This window comes from Myotis yumanensis, unplaced genomic scaffold (assembly GCF_028538775.1).
Source record: "Myotis yumanensis isolate MYYU_CA2020_CCGP unplaced genomic scaffold, mMyoYum1.0.hap1 SCAF_7, whole genome shotgun sequence".
NCBI lineage: Eukaryota > Metazoa > Chordata > Mammalia > Chiroptera > Vespertilionidae > Myotis > Myotis yumanensis.
The window spans coordinates 1,351,498-1,368,733 of record NW_027223758.1 but is presented as its reverse complement, the minus strand read 5'-3'; the positions used below and the strand labels follow the sequence as shown (position 1 = coordinate 1,368,733).

The 17,236-nt window shown below is 45.8% G+C and overlaps 1 pseudogene; it reads right to left on the bottom strand.

Moving 5' to 3' along the window:
• Positions 1 to 1,873: 1,873 nt before the first annotated feature.
• The window catches only part of LOC139014321 (E3 ubiquitin-protein ligase RBBP6 pseudogene), a 40,837-nt pseudogene continuing 25,474 nt past the window's right edge, over positions 1,874 to 17,236 (bottom strand).

Here is a 17,236-nt window from a genome sequence, read left to right as displayed (position 1 = left end):
TCTCAGCATTTAAACATGCTTGAAAGGCCATCTACTCCAGGGCTTTCTAAATGTCAGCCAGCTAGCTCTCGGGCTTTAATGCTCCAGCATTCACCAGGGGGTGATTGCACACCTGTCACAAAGCCCCAGTGGGGGATGGAACTTGCATGGAAGGGATCAGGTAAAGAGCAGTCACCTTTGGAGATGAGTATGCATCCGGTTGCAACAGCCCCACTCTCGGTATTTTCTAAGGAACTGACATCCTCCAAAGACAGTGTCCACCATCACCACCACCACAATGAGCACAAGAAGAAGTAGCACAGACATAAGCACAAGCATAAGCACAAGCATGTGAGCAAAGAGAAGGACAAGGAGCCTTTCACCTTCTCCAGCCCCGCCAGCAGCAGGTCTATTCGCTCTCCTTCTCTCTCCGACTGAAATCTTTGCCTCTGTCCACAAGAGGTATAACTGAAGCTCTGGCCTCTGTAAAGAATGATAAAAGGAAAAAAAATTGCCTCTCAGAGAAATTCGGAATCCATTTAAATTCTAAATATTTGATTTCTATTATTTACACAGTTGGGATGTGATAAGGAAATTGTGTTTATGTTCTGAATAAACGATTTCATCCCATTACCTTCTTAAAGTGTGCGCACACACATGCAACCCACACACAGAGCAAACGATTTTTCATACAGGCCCTGTACCCAATGGCAGTACCCGTTCACACCACGGACTCCATGCGTGCTGCCAGAAACCATGTTTGAAAGCCTTTGACGGATGTTATCGAGCCAAATTTTAAGCAGAATCTACTGCCAATCCTGTGGTGGAACCACTGTTTCCAGTGACAGATTACATAACACCGTTTGGAACTACTGAAGAAAACAGAAGCTTTTCTATAGGAGTCTCTCTATTGCAGTGTGTGTGTGTGTGTGTGTGTGTGTGTGTGTGTGTGTGTGTGGGTGTGTGTTACCCATAGAGTCTAAGCATCAGAATTTATAAACAAGACTACATTGTATTTTCTTTTTCCCAAAAATCCTGAAATTTTTGGAAGCAGCTTTATAAAAAAATTGAAAAAGAAAGAAAAAAATTTAAAAACTCTTTTGATAATGCATTTGGCAATTACGATGTTGGAATTTAACAGAACCATGAGATCCAATTCTTAAATCAAGATGTTTAAATTATGTTATTTTTTTCTTTAATATAAGTGAATATGTCCATATGTAGAATATATTTGCTAAATGTGAACAATTTACACACTCAACACATTCTAAAGTTATTTCTCTGTGACACAAGCTATAATACGTTAAAATGGTGTTGATAGACTGTTTACCTACTTGGACATAGACAATTTGGCCCTCATGTGAGTATACACAGGCATTTAAAAGACATGAACATTTTGGTTTCATACTTCAATAGTTTGTATGTTTTTGTTTGCCACAGATGGAAAGGACAGACAGATATATGACAGGCAACGATAAGCACTGAAATAGTCCTTAAAAATCCAGAAATTCTACTGATAAAAAAATACAAATGGTACCGATGTTTGTAACCATTCATTGCTGAGAAATAGAATCAATTGCAATGAATGAAGAGAAATGAGCAAAGAAATAATAAAATAACATAAAATAAAATACCCACTTGGCTAGAACCTGGCTAGGCTGTTGATAAACTGAAGGCTGTCTCCGTGTCATTTCTTCTTCGCTGACTCCATGCACACCTTTGGGAACCCCTGCACTTGCTGAGTTTAAACCCCAACAGGAGTTAATGCTCTTTTACAAATGGGTCTCTAAAGTCCACACTCCTCCCATCATAAGCTTTTCTGTCATAGGGTGGTGGAAAGTCTCTGTATCTCTTAAAATATTCACATTCTGTTTCCCCTTCTGGTACAGTGCATTTATCTCATCACTGGACTTGTAGGTTCTCTTGATTTTCTAGAAGGTTCCAACAACTCTGGGCTTAGAAAGCCTTCACTTTCTTCCGCCTTCGAAGTTCCTTATGTTTACATCCTGGACCATCTCCTGCAGCACTGTCCCTCTCCTCTTTTGACTTTGTACTGTCCTTCTGATCGTGGCTGTCTCTTGTTGAAAGCTTTTCTGGATGGTTGCTACCACCTATGCTTCTACTTCTATGACTTCTCCCACCCTAATCATCTTCTCTGCGGCCCCTTGTAAGGGGAGAATTCCTGATATGAAGCGGTAGAAAGCTCTCTGGAGAAAAGTTCTCTCCATTTGCTGATGGTCGAGGCTGTGCTCCAGCAGCATAACCTTTGTAGCGATTTTCGTACCACTCCCTGTATTTCCTCTCCCATTCTCGGTAATGCTCTTTTACAAATGGGTCTCTAAAGTCAACACTCCTTCCATCATAAGATTTTCTGTCATAGGGTGGTGGGACGTCTCTGTATCTCTTAAAATATTCACGTTCTGTTTCCCCTTCTGGTACAGTGCATTTATTTGGAGACTGTCCCCTAAATGCTTGAGGGGACCTTGATCACGAAGGATGTCGCCTATATAGTGGTGACCTTGACCTAGATCGACGACGATATCCATGAGATCTAGACCTAGACCTTGGGCGGTAATTTCGACTCTTGCCTCTGCCTCTTCTGGGGCATGGCAGTGATCGCGAATAGGAATGAGAGTGTGAGTGGCTAAGTGACCAAGAATGAGAACGTGAGCGCCCTGAACCACGTCTTGATTTAGCGTAAGCAGAAGGACTTCTGGAGTATGAGGAACCACTATAGGGATATTTAGACTAAGACTCTTCTTGTAGCCGTCGCTGCTCTCTATAGAATTCTTCCCTGGACAGAAGTGGTGCTTGTGCTGTTGGGATGGTATTTGAGTGAGCAGTCTGCACTCCTGATGATCCCCAAGGTGTGGATAAATTGGCTGGCGCTGCAGGGAACCCAGGGGGAGGGACGCTATACCCAGCAGGTGGTGACTGTCCAAGCAAAGATGGGTTTCCGAGCACAGGCACCTGGTAACCTTTCTCCTCCACAAGGGCAGTCATTGCTATTGAAGAGGTTCCCTTTGAATGTTCGAAGGCGAGGGCTGGGGCCGGCAATATTTTACGATCGGAATCCCGGAAAGGCCCGTCTGATTTTTCCGAGTGGACTGATATGGAGACCGTTGCAGTTACATCGGGTACAGGCACTGGGGTAGGTGAATTTCCAGGCGCAGCAGGGGCTAAGGAAGTCTGATTAGAAGTGAACGAAGGTATAGAGGGAGCCGGGTGGCCTGATGACGACACCACTGGAATCATCGGAGGATCTTGCTGTCTTGATATTGGAGATTTCATCAGAGGCTGTAGATTCCGCTGAAGGAGTGGTCTCCGAGGCGGTGTCAGCGGCGGTGGTGGGGGTAAGGGTTTCCGTAGTCCTCTTGTATAACCACCAGTTCCATTTTTGAAGTTATTAACAGCCTGTCGCAAGGCTTTATTGGCAACTAAAGCATCGGGAGAGACATCATGTTGATGACACGTTGGGCATGTATGGTCCTCTGATTCCAAGAGCGCTGTTCTTATACACTCATCACAGTAGCTGTTCACACAGCAGGGAATGATAGCGGCATCAGTCACGATGTCTTTGCAGATGGGACAGAGCAACTCGTCTGGGATAGGGTCGTCCTTTCCAGAAGATGAAGAGGGCTCCTCTGGGAAGAAAGGTGGCTTTTCTTTCTTCCCAATTGCATATGCCTCTGCCTCTATAGTCGGTATTGCGTATGTCCCGGTGCTGGTGAGCTTTGCACCTTTCATGGTAGGATCTGTCACTTCCATCATGAAACTTCTGGGGATTCCCGTGCTCTTTTTAATCCTAGGACGAGATTCGACATTTTTGACCCCATTTGTTGGGCAATTCTTAATATAATGGCCAGGTCTACCACAGCGGAAACAGGTGTAAGATGGAGGTGGTGGACCTAGAGGCTTCTTCATGTAATTGATGGGGTCATATGCACGGCCAGACTGCCACATCTTGGCTTTAATTTTATCTTCTTCAGAAGCATTGGCTTCAGCCAGATTGGCAGCCTTTGTAAGCTGGGCCAGAGACATAGGTGCAGAAGAGTCCTCAGTGACTTTTGAAGTTCCCATCACTGGTTCAGTTCGACGTATAACGTCCGTCTGGAAATGATATCAACAAAGGAGCAAACGGACCCCAGGCCCTCCCCATCCCCTGCAAGCCCCCAGCCAACAAACAGAACTCTAGCTGCTCTCCTCCTACCGCATGCCCTTACCAGAGTCACTCACTGTCTTAGAAATACGTTGGGGGCCCGCTCAGTGAATGACTCCTGTCCGCCCCACCCCCCCCCGCCCGCCTCTGGCACAATTCGGTGCCTGGAACCAAGCCGATCTTCTCCTTTCCTTCCTGAAGTGACTGTGCCGCCACCGCAGCCGCTCAGGCGAGCCAGAGACAATATTCCAAAGTGGCCATATGGCAAAAAATACTCCAACTGGACATAAAGATTGAGAGGGTGGGGGTGGGTGGAGAGACGACGAGCGCACACGGGGACTCGTTTTTGCACTTTAGGCAGGTAGCCAGCTGAGAGGCAGAGGAATCTGTAGGAATGGGCCTCCCTCATCTCTCCTTTCGCCTCCCGGCCTACGTAGTGGCTTGCCCACAATCGCCCCTCTCCTTTCAACCCAGTCTGAAAAAGCGTGGATGTGGCTCTTCCACGGTTTCCTTAGGAGCGCTCCCCTTGTCACATCAGACACTTGAGGGAAAGAAAACGTTGCCCTCATGTCTCCCCGCACACCCCCGCCCCCCCGTGTGTCAGGTGAATTTTTCAGGGCCGCCTCCTCCACAAACCCTAAGAAGGTGGAGGTAAGATTTTGGCCTCGGTGACATTTTCCTCTCTGGCATCTTAGAACGCTACCAGTGACTTCCAAGTGTTTTCAAACACTTTTGCACCGTTTCCTACCCTTTGTCAGTGTACTGACTGCACTTTAGCAGTGATTCCCAAGTTTTGCCACATGCTGTTCTCCACAGTTTCTGATGTTGATCAGTGATTTCAAAGTGCTTTCAAACACTTTCATATAGTTTCCAGCCTTTTAGAAGTGAATCCCAAGTGGTGTCAAATACTGTTCTACAGTGTATTGCTCTTTAGCAGTGATTCCCAAGTGTTGTCAAACACTGCTCTACACTGATTCCTGATGTTTTTTTTAAAATGTATTTCTTTATTGATTTTAGAGAGGAAGGGAGAGGTAGAGAGACTGAAACATCCATAATGAGAGAGGAACATGGATCGGCTGCCTCTTGCACGCCCCCTACTGGGGATTGAGCCTGCAACCCGAGCATGTCCTCTTGGCCAGAATGGAATCTGAGACCCTTCAGTCCGCAGGCTGATGCTCTATCCGCTGAGACAAACCGGCTAGGGCTTGATGTGTTCTTTAAAATATATATTTTTTATTGATTTCAGAGAGGAAGGGAGAGGGAGAGATTGAAACAGCCACAATAAGAGAGGATCATGGATCGGCTGCCTCCTACACACCTCGTACTGGGGATCTAGCCTGCAACCCAGGCATGTTCCTTTGGCCAGAATCGAACCTGGGACCCATCAGTCCGCAGGCTGATGCTCTATCCACTGAGCCAAGCCAGCTAGGGCATGTACATTCTTCGTGTAATAAAGCAACTTAGTGTGTGACAAAAAAATGTCTTAGCACAGAGAGAATGCTCTACTTGCCCTAAGAAGTCAGCTAGGACAATTTGTAAATCTATGGAAGTGGAAACTGCTTTCTCAAATTGAGTCTTGGTTAGTGGGAGGCGAATGACTTAAGGATCATGTCCTGTGAGTTTAGCACATTGCTGCCTCCCATCTAGGATTAAAGAGCAAATTAAAGCTAGATAAGGCGATAATATTTTGGAGGGAGAATGGGAGCAAAACGACTATTCAGTGAACCTCATTTCAGGAATTAGTTCCCTATAACTCCTGTAGGGGAATGTCTCGTGGGAAATAGAAAATAATTGAAGAGAATGCTGGGGAGAAATTCTATTTAAATATCGTGTATTGAGAGCATTCTCAACCAGGCGGAGTTCTCCTATTCCTTCAGCAGAGAGCTGTCTTGGGGAATTCAAAACTGGATTCCCTTTTATATGCTAAACAGGTTTTGTAAATTTGCTGTGGGAATGCTTAAAACCAGTCTTATCCAATTTATATCCCCCAGAAATTTTTGAAAATCATTTAGAGTTTTTATTTCCCTATTATCAAAGATAACATTTTGGGGTCTGATGGTTCTTTCAGTTAAGATATACCCCAGATATTTCCATGGTTTTGTCACATCTGTACCTTTTCAGGGGCTATTAAAAGGCCTCTTAAGGCCGTTTCCTTTTGTACTGAAGAGTACAAACAATATAACAGGTTCCTATCAGGGGCTGCAAGTACAATGTCCTCCACACAACGGATAATTTTTCCAGAAGGGAACTGTTGCCCAGTTGGCGTAAGCACCTGATATACATGATACTGACACATAGTTGGCCTATTTGGCATTCCCTGTGGGAGGACTTTCCAGTGGTATCTCTGAGCAGGTTCCTCATTGTTAATTGAGGGGAGAGTGAATGCAAATTTCTCCCAATCTCGGTAGCCAAAGGAATGGTATAGGAACAATCTTTTAAATCTATTATAATAATGGGCCATTCTTGTGAGTTCATGGCTGAGGAGGGATGTCCAGGCTGGAGAGCCCTCATGGGTTGAATATTAGAATTAATGGCTCTTAAATCATGTAAAAGCCTCCACTTTTTATAATTTTGGGGAATTACAAAAATAGGAGAATTCAAGGGGCTATTAGAAGGTTCTTTGTGCCTAAATTCTAACTGTTCTTTCATGAGTAGATGTGCCTGTTGTAATTTTCTCCCTTTAAAGGCCACTGTTCTACCCAAATAGGGGTTTAGCTTAACCAAGTAAAGGGTAGGGGAGATATAACAACGGTGGTCATTTCTAAAAAGGTGTCTGTAATGTTAGCCCCTACTTCAAAAGGAGATCTCGTCTCCACAGATTCACTGGAATTTGTAAGATTAGGGGTTATATGTAGCCAATTTGCCCAACTGGCCCTTTACAGCATAACAGGCTGAGAACTTTGTAATGTCTGGAAAACTTCCCCTATTGCCACTATCCTTTGATCTTGTTTTACTGTGGGGCATGAGGAGGGCAAATCAAGATGCCTAAGGATAGATCCCTCTGCCCCACTATCCATCAATCTGGTGAACTTTTTCCCCTTGGATTTCTATAGTGAGGAGGGGCCTTTCCCTGGTTACTAGGCGATTCCAATAAACCCCGTGCTCTTCAGTACTGCCAAACTCTCCTTGGTTTCTCTCCTTTCCTAAAGCATTTGGGACCCAGCATGGTAGTAACCACAGCTGTGCGATCTTCATTTGCACAGGGAAAATATGCAACTAGATTTATCCCTGGTAATCACTATCAATCACTAGGTACTACTGTGACCCCTTTTAAGTTAAGGTTATAAAATCCCAAAATGATGCCTACTGTGCCTGGTGGTAGTGGACCCCAAATTCTCATAGGGACCCTTTTAGGTTCATCACCTTCCTTGAGAATTAGTTCTGTTTTGGTAAGTCCAACCCTGGGCTCGCAGCAGTAGCTGCTCAGAGGGAGCAGACAGTGGATTTTCTGTGTGCCTCACAAAGGCCGGTCAGTTGTGTCCTGTTTTTTTGTGAGGCCCGGGACTGGCCCCGCTGGGAGCTTCCCTGCAGTGGTGGTAATGAATTGCCATATTTGTCAAATTTAGATTTACATTGATTGGCCCAATGTTGCCCCTTATGGCAGCAGGCACAGAAAGATGGGGCCAAGATATCTCAGCCCAGGAGGCTGGCATTTTAGTCCTCCAATCCTTTTTAAAATGCCCCCACTTTTTTTCTACATTGGTAACATTTGGAATCTTTCTTGCCCTTATTCACAGCTTGAAGGGCTATGGCCAGCATCTGACTCAGGTGGGTTTCTGTTCCTACTAGCCACAAGCTCTGATACATTCCCCCACCCGTGGTGGCCTTTCCCCTGATGGGCTGTATACCCTTTTGACAATCAACATTGGCATTCTCATATGCCAGTTGTAGCAAGAGAATATCTGCAACCTGGCTATGACTGATCTGCGGGCAAATGGATTAAGGCAATTTACAAAATCAACATAAGATCCCTGGGATCCCTGGTGTACATTAACAAAAGAGCCTTGCTGGGATCCGCCTTCTAGAATGCGCTCCCAAGCCCATTGTGCACAGAGAGAGGTTTGGGCGAACACTTGAGGGTGCAGGTCTACTTGCTGTTGTACATTAACATATGGTCCCCATCCCTGGAGCATTGGGGCCATAATGTGACCAGCACCTGCTAAGTTATTTTGGTTAGCCTGCTGCTCCCAGACCTCATCATATTGTGCTCTCCATAATAGATATTGACTGACATCCAGAGTTGTTTTGGCCCAAATCTGCCAGTCCCAAGGTGTCCGGTGATAATTTTCAGAAACAGCATTAAGGAGTCCTTTTGTAAATGGACTGTTGTCCTCATTTTCTCTAGCACTTTTCCTTATTTCTTTTAAGGTGTTAAAAGAGAGCAGCTCATAAACTTTATTACCTTGTTGATTTTGCATAGTTGGGCAAGCCAAAAGCTCTCCTTCTAACATGGCTTGCCTGACACAGGACCCCATAACTAAGGATCTAGTTCAGTGGTCGGCAAACTCATTAGTCAACAGAGCTAAATATCAACAGAACAACGATTGAAATTTCTTTTGAGAGCCAAATTTTTTAAACTTAAACTATATAGGTAGGTACATTGTTATTAACTTAATTAGGGTACTCCTAAGGTTTAGGAAGAGCCACACTCAAGGGGCCAAAGAGCCACATGTGGTTTGCGAGCCGCAGTTTGCCAACCGCGGATCTAGTTGATGAGCATTCCCACACCAGAGGTGGAGGATCGGGAAATATTTCCTCCAGCGGTAGGGCTTTAGTATTACAAGCTCTACAGGTTCTGCTTCAGGGAAGCGGGGGAGTAGTAAATTCTCCTGTAGCTCTGTAGGCTTTTGATCTTCAATATGAAATGGGCACAGTGCAGCTCAAAAAAGGGCCCACATAGTTAATGATGATAAGGGCACTCATTTTCTATGGGCTTGATTTCTCTTTAAATTCCTGCCCACTTGTTCCCAGAGATTAAGGTCTAGTGTTCCAGCATCGGGGAACCAAGGATTATAAATTATAACAATCTATAATAATAAAAAGGTAATATGCTAATTAGACCGGACAACCAAACAACCTTCCGGACGTCATTCCAGACATCTTTCCTGATGAAGCTGCAGCAGTGGGGACTGAGGCAGAGGCAGGTAGGGGCGATCAGGTAGGCAGGCAAGGAGTTAGGGGTGATGAGCCAGGCAAACAGAGTGGTTAGGGGCAATCAGGCAGCCAGGCATAGTGGTTAGGAGTGATGAGACAGGCAGGTGAGTGGTTAGGGGTGATGAGGCAGGCAGGCAGAGTGGTTAGGAGAGATCAGGCATGCATGCAGGCAGGCAAGCAGTTAAAAGGCAGCGGTCCCTGATTGCAAGAGGGTTCAGGCTGGGCTGAGGGACACCCTCCCCCCAGAACAAATTTCATGCACCGGGCCTCTAGTTTTTAATAAGCCTGTTAGTTGTTCTTCTGTGACAGAGGGACCACATGCTTTTAATAACTGTTTCAACATTGTGATATATTGCTGCTGTTCTGTGGACAGCTTTTGTCCCATTATGAAACCTTAGCTGAGAAAGAATTCCCTCGAACTTAGAAATCCCAAGTGGGCTCCAATGACTTACTGCACAGTTACTTTCGTTTTTGAGGGTTCTGTTGTGTTTTGTTGTGTTCCTTGGTCCTCACATGGAGCACCACTTGCCAGGGCTGACCAGCAGACCCTAAGCGACAGATAAATAAATTACTCAGACACTCGTTTCTGTGAAAGCGAGGCTAAAGAACTGCTTGGCTATAGGCACCAAGAAGCCCTGTTCATCTGCCTCCATAGGCTTTTATTGTAACAACAGTTTGAACTAAAATTAACCTCTAGATACAATCAGCAGGGAACGTATCATTGAGAAAACACATTCTTCTACAAGGTCGGGTCTAAAGGACTAAACAGAAAGATTCCAGCAAAATACCCAGGGGCTCAGACTTATTTGGAAAAGTCAAGACAGGGGCTGCCGCCTTCAACAAGGTCCCCCTAAAAGGCCCCCGACCTTTTGGGGAATCCTCTTTACAGATTTCCAACCAAGTCCCGTGCTTCCCTCCATTCCCCGACATACATCCATCCTCACATTCCTTCACAAGGATCCTGGATCATCTAGATCCTCCACCAATGCACATAATCCTTCACAAACATTTCCATTCCACACTCTATATTCCCTGTCAGTCATTAGAGTCTTCCCAAATTCCTCACCTTGCTACATCCTGGGGTTCTATGAACTGACCCTGTGCTTAATCCATCCCTGGAGCCTGAGATGGGACCTCCCAAGTGACACCAGATGCCTGTAAGAGAAGGTGAAGAAGGGGCTCACCTGGGGGTGGGGGAGAAGAATATATTGTTCTCTACATCGCTGCTCTGGAGATTTCCTATTCACTTTCCAATTGGCTGGACCGACTCAGAGAGAAACCTACAGATAACACAAGCACGGAAACACACAGGTACAGAACACCCCCAGCCTCTGCTGGGCACTCAGGTGCCAGGCTTATGTCCAGGCTACAGGCTCACACAGGCCGACACAGTAGACATCGGCAATACCTTGAAGGGGAACACACACACACACACACACACACACACACAGAACAAACAATTGGGGCCACCCAGACAGTGCCACAGGATACACACAATGGACATTCCTCCATATGATGGCAGGAAATCCTATCATCAATCCTGTCCCAATAAACAACTTCTCTGCCCTGTCAACCTCACATCCGATAGTATATTGTCCCTCAGAGTCCAGGGTCTATCACCTTACTTCAGCAGTAAGAGTCTTCTCTGCACTGGCCAAACTTAAGGATGGGGACACCACCTGCATTACACCCTTCCACACAATGTGTTATGTTGAGACCAATTCTCAACTTCTGGAAATGCTTATATTGCAGAATGTTCTTGTCATTGAAAAAAACATAGCACCGTTATCCGGAAAATCCATGGTATCTCCAGGACTGGCTGGAAAATTACACAGAAATGTAAAAGTACAGAGATTCAAACAATGCCTGTGGGGCCCATGGGTGTGTGTGGGCTGGTTGAAGGTGGGTGAACTGATTTCAGAGCCTCAAGTATCAGGGGCTGCTCCTGAATACCCGGGAGAATTCTGGGCTCCTCAACCACTCAAATACAAAACACCTCAGTCTCAACTCCTGGCTGAATGGGGCAGAGACTACAAGGGGCATGTTCAGGCCCAGAGCTTTTTCCAGGCCCTTAGGTTTTAGTCTCAGGGAGCACAGGTATCATGATTCCCTGTGGGTGATTGTGCAGCTCAGCTCGTTCCTCACCCTCCTCACTGACAGCAGGGGACCCTCCCCTACTGTTCTATCCTTCACTGTGTGTTCTGTCCGCATGAGAACGCTGCTGGCTGCTTCACCACAGCGTCCCTGGTCTGTGATGGTGTTCACATGTGTTGACTCATCTGGTAAAAACAAACAAACAAACAAACAAACAAACAAACAAACCCCCAAAAACCCCCCACACATATATATTGATTAGAGAGAGAGAGAGAGAATAATGGGGAAACTTCCATTTGTTGTTTCATTAATTTTATACACTCATCGTTTGATTCTTGCATGGGACCTGAGGGGGGAATGGAACCTGCAACCTTGGCATTATTGAGATGATCATTTAATCAATTGAGCTCTCTGGCCATGGCCAAATTTACCAGGGGTTTTAAATAAAATAAGTCACTAATGTATCTGAGAATAGATAGATATTAGAACTACCATGATGGCAGATAATGATAGAAGGCTGGGGTAGGATTCTTAAAATTTCATAACTGTTTTGTTTATATGAATACTAGAGGTCTGGTGCAAGAAATTCATTCATGGGTAGGGTCCGGCCGATGATCAGCACTGATCAGGTCTTCCGCCTGTCTCCCGGGGACTTTATTTATTCTGTGCTTCCCCCTGGTGGTCAGTACATGTCATAGTGAGCAATCAAACTCCTGGTCTTAGGGTCAAACTCCCAAGGGGGCATTTTGCATATTAGACTTTTATATATATACTAGAGGCCCGGTGCACAAAAATTTGTGCACTCAGGGGGAGGGAGGGTCCCTCAGCCCATCCTCTGCCCTCTCGCAGTCTGGGACCTCTCGGGAGATAACGACCTGCTGGCTTAGGCCTGCTCTCGGGTGGCAGAGGGCAGGCCCAATCCCTAGGTGCAGACCCATGTTGGGCTCAGAGCAAGGCGGATCGGGAGGTTGCGATGCCACCCTCAGTCACGCACAGGGTAGGGCTGATTGGCGGTTTGGGGCACCGCCCCCTGTCACAGTCAAGGCAGGGTCGATGGGGAGGTTTTGGTGCCACCCCCTGTCACGCACAGAGCAAGGCCAATCAGGGGGTTGGGGAGCTCCCCCCTGTCACGCACAGAGCAGGGCCCATCAGGGGGTTGGGGAGCCTCCCCCTGTCACACACACAGCAGGGCCAATCAGGGGGTTGAGGAGCTCCCCCCTGTCACTCACAGAGTAGGGCCCATAGGGGAGTTGGGGCACCACTCCCTGTCACACACAGAGCAGGGCTGATCAGGGGGTTGGGGCGCCACGCCCTGTCACAGTCAGGGCAGGGTCGATGGGGAGGTTATGGCTCTACCAGGTCACACACAGAGCAGGGCCCGTGGGGGGCGGTTGGGGCACCACCTCCTATCACCCACAGAGCAGGGCCGATCAGAGGGTTGGGGCACCGCCACTGTCACACTCAGGGCAGGGCTGATGGGGAGGTTATGGCTCTACCCTGTCACACACAGAGCAGGGCCCCTGCGGGGGGGGGGGGTAGTGGGGGAGGGTTGAGGTGCTGCACCCTGTCACACACAGAGAAGGGCCGATCAGAGGGTTGGGGCACTGCACCCTGTCACACACAGAGCAAGGCCGATCAGGGGGTTGGGGCTCCACACCCTGTCACACACAGAGCCGCAGGGCGATCAGGGGGTTGGGGATCTCCCCCTATGAGGCACAGACAGGGCTGATCAGGGGGTTGGGGCGCCTTCCCCTGTCACAAACAGAGGAGGGCCGATAGTGATGTTGTGACCCCGCCCCCTGTCACACACAGAGCCACAGTGCAATCAGGGGGTTTGGGCGCTGCCCCCATCATGCTGATCCCAGTGCTGGGAGGCTTCGCGGTTCCACTGATCCCGGTGCTGGGAGGCATATTACCCTTTTACTATATAGGATAGAGGGCTGGTGCACAGGTGGGGGCCGGCTGGTTTGCCCTGAAGGGTGTCCTGGATCAGGGTGGGGGGTCCCGCTTGGGTGCCTGTCCAGCCTGGGTGAGGGGATGATGGCTGTTTACAGCTAGTCACACACCCTTCAGGGTGGGGGTTTCCACTTGGGTGCTTGGCCAGCCTGGATGAGGGGATGATGGCTGTTTGCAGCTGGTCACACACCCTTAAGGGTGGGGGTCCCCACTGGGGTGCCTGGCCAGTCTGGGTGAAGGGCTAAGGGCTGTTTTCAGGCTGGCAGGTGACTGAAGCTCCCAATGTGTCCTTTTTTTCTTTTTTTAAATTCTGGGCCAGCTTTAGCTCTTAGACTTGGCTCCAGGTCTTAGGCCTCAGCTTCTGAAAGGAGGTATCTGGTTTGTTTGGGTTCTATAATCGAAACACTGTTTCAACTCCTGCTCTGAGATCCTGGCTGGCTGAAAGCAGGTTTCTGGGGTTTTGTTTAGCTTCTATATTTGTAACAATGTTTCAAACTGCAAGCTCAGAGGCTGGCAGCCGCAGGCAGGGAATGTTGAAGTCCTCCGTCACAGAAGCAAGCAAGCCTCCTGTTAGCTTCAAGCTGCCTGGCTGCCGGCCACAATTTTGGCTGGCAGTTAATTTGCATATCACCCTGATTAACCAATGGGAAGGGTAGCAGAGTGACACCAATTTGCATGTTTCTCTTTTATTAGTGTAGACTAGAGGCCCGGTGCAGGAAATCATGCACAGGTGGGGTCAAGCTTCCAGGAGAGGGGATGTGGGAGATTGGCCACTGGCCCTGTCCCTGATTGGGGATGGGCCGGTCAGGTGGGTGTGGAACAGAGTGCTGATCAGGGCGAAGGACAGCTGAGGGGGAGCCTCAGGAGATTGGCCGGCTGGCCTCGCCCCGATAGGGTCAGTTGGTCGGCCACAGTGCATGTCAGCAACTGGTCATTCTGTTCATTCCAGTAGTTCTGGTCACTTGGCTTTTATATATATAGGCAGATATTTGAAATAAGCTATTATGCCCTGACCAGTTTGGCTCAGTGGATAGAGCATTGGCCTGCAGACTGAAGGGTCCCAGGTTCGATTCCAGTGAAGGGCATGTAGCTTGGTTGCAGGCACATCCCCAGTAGGGTATGTGTAGGAGGCAGCTGTTCAATGTTTCTAACTCTCTATCCCTCTCTCTCCTCTCTGCAAAAAATCAATAATATATATATATATATATATATATATATATATATATATGGAAATAAGCTATTACAAAGGTAGATTATGTCATTGCAGCAGTAATTTCATGTACCAATTAGGAAGCACTGAAAAGGGGAGGAGGATTTAGTTTCAGGTAGGCAGGCATATATGGAAACATAAAAGTGCTTGTTAAAAAGTGTGTTTTAGTCCAGCCAATATTACTCAGTGGATAAGTACAACCTATTAACCAAGAAGTCATGGTTAGATTCTGGTCAGGGCACAAGCCATGATTGCAGGCTTGATAAACAGTGTGGGTCATGCAGGAGTCAGCTGATCAATGGTTCTCTCTCTTCTTTGATGTTTCTCTCTCTCTCCCTTCTCTGAATCAATAAAAACATTTTTAATATATATGTTGTTAAAATGTATGCTTTAAATTAATTACAATTATATCAAACTTTTAAAAATGTTCAACACTTGCCACTTGCCAATAATTCAGATGTTTTATTATAAACTAGAGGCCAGGTGCAGGACATTTGTGCACCCGGGTGGGTGGGGTGTCCTTCAGATTGGCCTGCACTCTTTCACATTCGGGCATCCTTACCGTTGCTGTGGAGGCAGGAGGGGCTCCCGCTACCATCATTGCACTTGCCAGCCTTCAGCCTGGCTTCTGGCTGAGTAGCGTTCTCCCTGTGGGAGTGCACTGACCACCAGGAGGCAGCATTGAGCTTCTGTCCCCTGGTGGTCAGTGTGCATCATAACAACCAGTTGTTCCGTGGTTTGGTCGATTTGCAGTTTACCCTTTTATTATATAGGATTTTCTTGAGCTCATTCACTGCTACTTTATCAGTATGTTGAAAATAAAATATAACGATGTACTAGTGTAATATCTTATCATGTCCATGTCCAATGCCATTGTTCTGGCAGTTTGAACCTGGTGATGATGAAAGTACTTAAATAGGAAAACTGACAAATACTACAAATCTAGACTTCACTTAAAGTATTACTAAATGCTTGGACTTAAATAATACTGGTGGGGAATGTTAACAATGCAGATTAAACTTATTAGTGTAGGTTATAAGTGGCTATAAATTGTCCATAGGATAAAAGTTGAGAAAAACAATTTTCTTTCTAAAATTGAAAACCAATGGTTCCATATGGCAAAGAAGTCACTTGAGTAATTGAGGAAGGAGAGAAACTCAAACACATGTCTTAGATGCCACACTGTCCCCCTATTGGTAAGAAAATAAATTAAATTAAAAAATAGGCAAAAGTTCCTGAGCAGACATTTTAGCAAAGGAGTTAAAGACGGTGTAAATTAAAGCAAGAAGAAATGCTCATCATCAAAAATACTTAGGGAAATGTTATCAAAACAAAAACAAGTTAATAGTATACTCATTTCCTGGCCTACTATTTAAAAAAAATAACCGTCATATGTGCTGCCAGGGTAATGTTAAACCTGGAATTTTCATTACTGTGGGTGGGTAGGAAGGCAAAGGGAATGACCATTTTAGATCACAGATCTGCATATCTTAAAATGTAACACGTTCACTGACACTGCAACAGTTAAATAAATAAAACATACACCTGTAGGAAGAACTGAATGCAATATTCCCAGCAGTTTTATTTATAAAACCCCAAACGTGGAAATAACTGTTACCATATACCGATCAATGGATTAAGTGGTTATCCATAGAATACAACATTATTAGCAATAAAAATTAAAGTTAACTATTTACATAAACATTACTGTTGAATCTAAAAATACCTGTGTAGCATAAAGGAAGCCAGTGTTTGTTAAAAAATTATACACCTTATAGTGCCTTTAAAATTATGGAAAATATGAACTTATCTATTGTAAGAGGAGGTAAATCAATGGCTATACGGAGAACTGGAGAATCCGAAAGATTATAAAAGGGCAAGAGGTGAATACAGGGTGTGCAAAAGTAGGTTTATAGTTGTTAGTATTGAAAATAATACAATAGTTAATAAATAATAATAAAAGTATAAAGTCTCCATGGCTACTCTTTCTTATTTTTTTGGGCATGATCACGTTCACTGAAAGGTCATTGGTTTAATTCCAGATCAGGTCACATGTGCGCCTGGGTCTACAGTAGTGGGCATGCAGGAGGCAGAAGATTGATGTGTCTCTCCCTCTGCATCTTCTCTCTAAAAATCAATAAAAATAAAAATAAAAACATATAAAATTAGAGGCCCAGTGCACGAAATTTCTGACCAGGTAGGATCCCTAGGCCTAGCTGGCAATGAGGGCTGATCGGGGCCTTCCTTTCCTAGCTGCTGGTTGCTGGTCAGGGCCTTCCTTCATTCTGCGCTGCCCCCTGGAGGTCAGTGCCCATCATAGCAAGCGATCAAACTCCTGGTCTCCCGTTCAAACTCCCAAGGGGACACTTTGCATATTAGCCTTTTATATAAATAGTTATTTAAAATAAGAAAATAAATTCTGTGTTTTGCATACTCACAACCATAAGCATACTTTTGCCCCACCATGGACACGGGTAACAGAGAAGCATATTTTACATGTGATGGTTTCTGAGCTTTATCCATACGTTCAATCTCACCAAATAGTGCACATTAGAAAAGTGCTTTTTGTTGCATGTCAGTTAAACATATACCTAAGTAAAGCCTTAAAATGTGGTTCCAAATAAAAACACAGATATCCCTCTGTTGTTAGAAAATTAAATGGAAACTCTATACAGACATCACCA